This window comes from Palaemon carinicauda, chromosome 15, assembly GCF_036898095.1.
Source record: "Palaemon carinicauda isolate YSFRI2023 chromosome 15, ASM3689809v2, whole genome shotgun sequence".
Taxonomy (NCBI): domain Eukaryota; kingdom Metazoa; phylum Arthropoda; class Malacostraca; order Decapoda; family Palaemonidae; genus Palaemon; species Palaemon carinicauda.
In genome coordinates, this window is record NC_090739.1 from 87,170,984 (window position 1) to 87,177,356 (window position 6,373).

Below are 6,373 nucleotides of genomic sequence, written 5' to 3' on the forward strand. Positions count from 1 at the left end.
ACTAAACTATGAAAACTTAACAAAAGGAAGGGAAATAAGACAGAAAAGTGTGCCAGAGTGTACCCTCAAGCACGAGAACTCTAATCCAAGATATGAAGACCATATTGCAGAGGCTATGCCACTACCTAAGATTAGAGAACAATAGTTTGAATTTGAAGTGCTCTTCTCCTAGAAGAGCTGCTTACCATAGCTAAAGAGTATCTTCTACCTTTACCAAAAGGAAAGTAGATACTGAACAATTACAGCGCATTAGTTAACCCCTTGAGCAAAGAAGAATTCCTTGATTGTGTTTCCCCATATTCTTTCTCAGCATAGATAATTGGGATTATATTAGTTTCACACATAATTCGTATTTCTTTTTAAAACTATATCTCCACATTTAACGAATGTCCAAACTTACATATCCCACGTTATCTTGATTCAACATTCTATTCCATTTTTTATACTTCCTTGTAACGTGTGTTCTTTACTTCTTTGGTTTATCTAATCTATGATTTATTTCCTATACAAATACCAAGATATATTCATAAGCTTCAAAAGTGAGATAAGATTTAATATGAGATACTCTAGACGTTTTTAATTTTGAAAGTCAAATATCACAGAGAATACTTAGTACTGTATTGGTAAGTTGGGCCAGGGCACCAGCCACCCGTTGAGATACTACCGCTAGAAAGTTATGGGATCCTTTTGACTAGCCAGACTACTACATTGGATCCTTCTCTCTGGTTACAGTTCACACTCCCTTTGGCTCCACATACAATGAATAGCCTGGCCTATTCTTTACAGATTCTCCTCTGTCCTCATACACCAAACAACACAGATTACCAAATAATTCTTCTTTACCCAAGGGGTTAGCTACTGCAATGTAATTTAATGACTACTTTCCTCTTGGTTAGGGTAGAAGAGACTCTTCAGCTATGGTAAGCAGCTCTTCTAGGAGAAGGACACTCCAAAATCAAACCATTGTTCTCTAGTCTTATGGTATTGCCATAGCCTCTGTACCATGGCCTTCCACTATCTTGGATTAGAGTTCTCTTGCTTGAAGGTACACTCAGGCACACTATTCTATCTTATTTCTCTTCCTCTTTTTTATGTTTTTATAGTTTATAAGTGAAAGATGCATTTTAATGGTATTACTGATATTTAAATAGTTTATTTTAATTGTTCATTACCTCTCTTGTAGTCTATTTATTTCCATATTTCCTTTCCTCACTGGGCTATTTTTCTGTTGAAGCCTTTGAGCTTATTACATCCTGCTTTTCCAAATAGAGTTGTAGCTTAGCTAGTAGTAGTAGTAGTAGTAGTAGTAGTAGTAGTAGTAGTAGTAGTAGTAATAATAATAATAATAATAAAACAATTTTTTTATGGACTTTTGAAGCTTTTGGATAACTCCTATGTCCTTTGATTTTTTTATATATAAATAAATCACTATGATGAAGCGAGCGACTGCGTAGAAAAATATAAAGAACTCTCATCTTCAGAAATAGGTATCAGGAATATGTTTGCTCATAGACTTAGGCCTATCACAAGTTCTCAATTATTTTTTTTTCCTCCATAAGCAGGTTTTCAATTTTCACTATAGACTAGTGTTCTTAAGGCCACGAACTAAACTATCCTCTTGTGTAAATGATAATTATGCTGGTGAAATCAAAATAATGGTAAGGATACAGAAATACAATTCCTAAATAGATTTGAAGATTTTACAAAGATAGCGGAAGACCACAAAATTACAATTCAGCTTACCGGTTTTAATATTCATTACACGTTTAACGGTTTAAAGGCCGCTCATGAATGGCAGAGGCAAGAGAGTAGTCTTACCCTATCAAACAGGACAATTCCTTAGAGACTGACCATATATACATATGATCAGGGCCCAAGCTAGGACCAAGGAGGGCCAGGCAATGACTGCTGATGACTCAGCAGTATAGACCTATAGGTCCCCCAAACCTCCCATCCTTAGTTCACAAGGATGGTGAGGTTGCAGCGACCAAAATAACTAATGAGGTTGAGCGGGATTCGAACCCCAGTCAGGCGTTCACCAGTCAGGGACGTTACCACATCGGCCACGTAGGTGCTTAGAGCCAGCAGTGCCCTTCAAGCGGTGAAGTGCAGGCATTCCTTCAAGATCTGGTTGAACCTACACAGTACCCTATACTTACTAAGTTACTTTACTTTTAAGGACTGCTTTTCTGGTCCTATACTGCAGTGGAACCTCACTCTCTATAGGACCTTCACAGTCATCATCATCATCAGCCGTTACTAGTCCACAGCAGAACAAAGGCCTCAGACAAGCCCTTCCACTTAAGTCTGTTTATGGTTTTTTGTGCCAGTCCACATCCGCAAACTTTCTTAGTTTTTCAATCCATCGTCTTCTTTTAAAATTTCTAGGGACCCATCCTGTTATTCTTAATGTCCATCTATTGTCTGCCATGCTCATTATGTATCCTACCCATGTCCATTTCTTTTTCTTACATGTTAGAATATCACTGTCATTTCATCATGATCATTCCAAGGCATTCAGCATTTCACGCAGCATATTGCTTGTTTATTGTCAAATCCACATTATTGAAACGCTTAAAAAACAAGAAATTCGGCAGTTTCCTCTTGAAAGCCATAATGACTCCAATCTTTCAGATGTCTATTTTGTTGTATAGTCTTGGGGCTGCATATTTGAAAGCTCTAGAACCTACAGTAGACATGTATCTTTGTTCCAATAACGTGAAACCATCTATAACAATTCTCGTGTCAATACTATTCGTTACTTTACTTTATTTACTTTAAGGGCTGTCTTTCTGGTCCTATACTGCAGGGGGAACCCTACTCTCTACACAACCTTTCATAATTCATTATATAGTATGCATTCTAAGGCTGCTCAATATGTATTGATTCTCTTAGATATCTTGGACGTCCGGTTCTGACAATTTGATGGGTTATTGTACATATTTTAAATTCAATTTTTGCTTTAATAGGCATCCAATGTAAATAAGTTTGTATAGGAGCGATCCTTTCTCGGGGTGGGACACCTTTTATCAGTCTAGTTGCTCCTCTGTTTATTGTTTTATGATTGCTCAAGTTGCACTTTTAGTAGATTGAGGTAAATGGAGTTGCAGTATAGTCAATCCTGGTAATAATTTATCACAAGTTTCTTTACATGATGCTCATTCAGGTACTTTTTTATAAAAGCAATATTTCTAGGATGATAACCAGCAGTTTTTACTACATTATTTATTTGGGCATTGAGAGAGAAGTTGCAGTCAAGAAATACGCCTAGGTCACAAACTCTACTAAATAACTTTACACCTTCAGGATATATATTTAGAATTTCACTAATTCTTGTCCTAATTCAGGTCTGTGAGTTGACTAAAACTATTTTGCCTTGGAGTGAAATATTTAATTCTAGTCATGTAAGTGATTATTTATACTACATATTTATTAATTTATTTCAGAGACGACCAAAAATGCGAGGGTTCTACCTCATTCTTTCGGCTGTTTTAACATCGGCTGTAGCCACTCCTTTTCCTAGTGCCTCATCTCATACATTCAATAATACACTCGCGATCCAGTCTTATTTCTATACCAAACTACCCCTATAACATCAATTCTCAAAATATTTCATATGATATGAATAAGTTATCAAACGCACTTGTAGTTTAATGGTAACGAATTTCGGAAGTATGAACGAGGATAATTTATAATTTATTTGTTATCTTAAGTACATGCTAACAAGTTTCTGAAGTAAGACGTATAGCGCTTTTGATACCACAAAGTGAGATTAAGGTCACAACGTGATCTTCAGTATCATAGTAAATATACGCACTTAGGACATGAAACCAAAATGAAAAGAAAGCTAAACAAAATGAGATTATGTAAAGTAAAATGCCACTTTCTATAAAAAAAAGTATTTAATCAGATGGCCCTACCAATTTTAACTTGCGCATCAGAAATTTGGAGTCTTACTAAAGCCTTTGACTATAAGCTACTTACAACTCCAAGATCAATGGAAATAATAGTGATGGGAATAACACTAAGAAACAGAAAGAGAGCAATATGGATACGAGAACATAGTAAAGTACATTTTAACATGTAAGAAAAAGAAATGGACATGATCAGAACACATAATGAGAATGGTGATAGATGGACATTGAGAATAACAGAATAGGCCCTTAGAGATTGCAGAAGAAGCAGGGGGAAGGGAGAGAAGGCGATGGATTGACGAGCTAAGAAAATATATTAGTATAGACTATAAAGAGACGCGGGTGAAAGTACATGTCTTGGGCCTTTGTCCTGCAGCACACTAGTAATGGGCGATTTTATACATATACAGTAAAGTATATATATATATATATATATATATATATATATATATATATATATATATATATATATATATATATATATATATATATATATATATATATATATATATATATATATATATATATATATATATATGATTAATTTTGCCTGTGCTAATATAGGTTCTTACTCCTATTGCTAGAGATTCCCTCCAGGAGGGTGAATAAGGGGAGGAGGCCGGTGTTGTTGTCATGGAAGACCAACTCATAATGCATTGAGCACTTTCTGTCGGTCACGTGAAAATCCTTTTTTTTTCAGTCCTTATCATGCTAATCTGTGGTTGAATTAAAGGTAGCCATGACTCGATAAAAGCTAAATTCACCGAATAATATAGGCTTTATTTCACTTTTCATCCCGCGAGAAACCGTTCATACCGCATTCAACCAGTTTACAAACCTAACCTTCATACCCCATTTTATTTGCCAGACAATAAATAACTAAGAAGGTACTAGAAGAGTGCCAAACAGTATAAGCCTGTTTATCTTTCTAATCACATTTTGCTCTCTGCCCTTAGGAAAATACTAGCGGTTACTTTAGGTACAAAATCACGTGATCATCGAGTGACAGCAATGTACTGTACGTCATAGCAGTAAGGCTGTTCAAGCTTCACAGCTTTATCTGTAAACATAGAACTCGCACATCTGATCTTACCGAAGTCTACCTATGACGTCATCTATGTTGCCTACACTCCGGAAGCCTATAGTCTGAGATGAGTGTCAGAACGTTGTAAAAAAAACGTCTATACATCAAAGAAAAAAATTACAGATTCTAAACACTCGTAGCAAATTGCTTGACGTAAAATCAGTACAGAGTTCATGAATTATCAAAATCTATATTTTTTTTAAATATGAGATTAATGAAGAAAAAGTTCCGTTCAAAGCACTTGAATCGGTCGAAGAAATAAGAAAATTACGATCAATTGCGGACACGCCGCTAGGAATGAGTGCCTCTTGGCACTTCTGCTCATTTTAAGATCTATTTTAACAATAACACTTTTAGTTATACAAGATGGTTTTTATATGGGGATTGTACAGTGGAACTGTTGTATAAGATAAGCCTATGAAAATAATCAACCATTGAAATCAGAACGATAATAGAAGTGAGGTATATCACCAATAAGAAACTCAGCCCAGCATAGTACATAAGAGCGAGACTGGGTGTTCATCGGTCTCATTTTCCTCGGTAGTTCATCGGAACACCAACGGTTAACCGAGCGATCTTGCTCGAATTTTCATGAAGCGAATGTAACAGTAAGTAAACAAAGTAACAAACTTATTGTTGATTTTATTTAGGTGCATTGTGCTAACATAGACATTGGCTTTCAACATTTTTTTTATATCGGCTGTAGATGGAAAATGAGTTAAATAACAGATAGTAAAACTGAAATACAAACGCTCCCGTATTATTTGTAAACAAACCCTATTTTTACGGAGAGATGTTACGGTGATGCGGTGCCTGGAATGTGCCAAGAAAATATACGCTTTTCAATGACGTTACGTTACTAAAGGACACGGAAAATCCTTGGAAAATTAATACATAAGCTAAATTCACTCGGTAAATGTGACATCATTATCCGATAATACTGTTAAATATTGCGATGTCATAATAATATTTTCCTTGAAACCTTCACTGGTTATTTTGTTTTTTTTTTTCGGTGAACGTTGTATGATTTGATATTTTTTTTTTTTGTCAATGAATGACGTTTTCAATGATTTTCGAGTGAAATTACGCTGTCATGACTGAAATAAACCTGGCGTTTACAATATAATGACTCCGATGTCAGCGATTTAATACTGTAGAATATATTGAAATACGGTTTTAAATAAATGACAATTTACGATAGTAGTCTTGCAGTGTCATTGTCATAGAATGTCTTGATATGTATACTTGTCAAATATAAAATATTTTGACAACGTCAACCTACTCATTTATTTAACATCCGAACCATTACTACGGTTATTCGAATAAAAGAAAAATAATCATTCATATCTTATATGTCATTGATATGAAATTGTTT

At 35.1% G+C, this 6,373-nt stretch overlaps 1 protein-coding gene across 2 annotated transcripts in view; it reads left to right on the plus strand.

Annotated features, from left to right (window-relative positions):
- LOC137654690 (methylenetetrahydrofolate reductase (NADPH)) overlaps window positions 1-6,373 on the plus strand; it is a 153,438-nt gene that overhangs the window by 107,053 nt on the left and 40,012 nt on the right. The window contains exon 1 of one of the 2 annotated variants that reach the window (XM_068388567.1): window positions 5,453-5,606. The exons of the other annotated variant lie outside the window; for it this stretch is intronic. The gene's annotated coding sequence lies outside the window, so the exon portion shown is untranslated. Of the gene's footprint in view, window positions 1-5,452; window positions 5,607-6,373 lie in introns of those variants that run through there. 2 annotated transcript variants of the gene reach the window in all.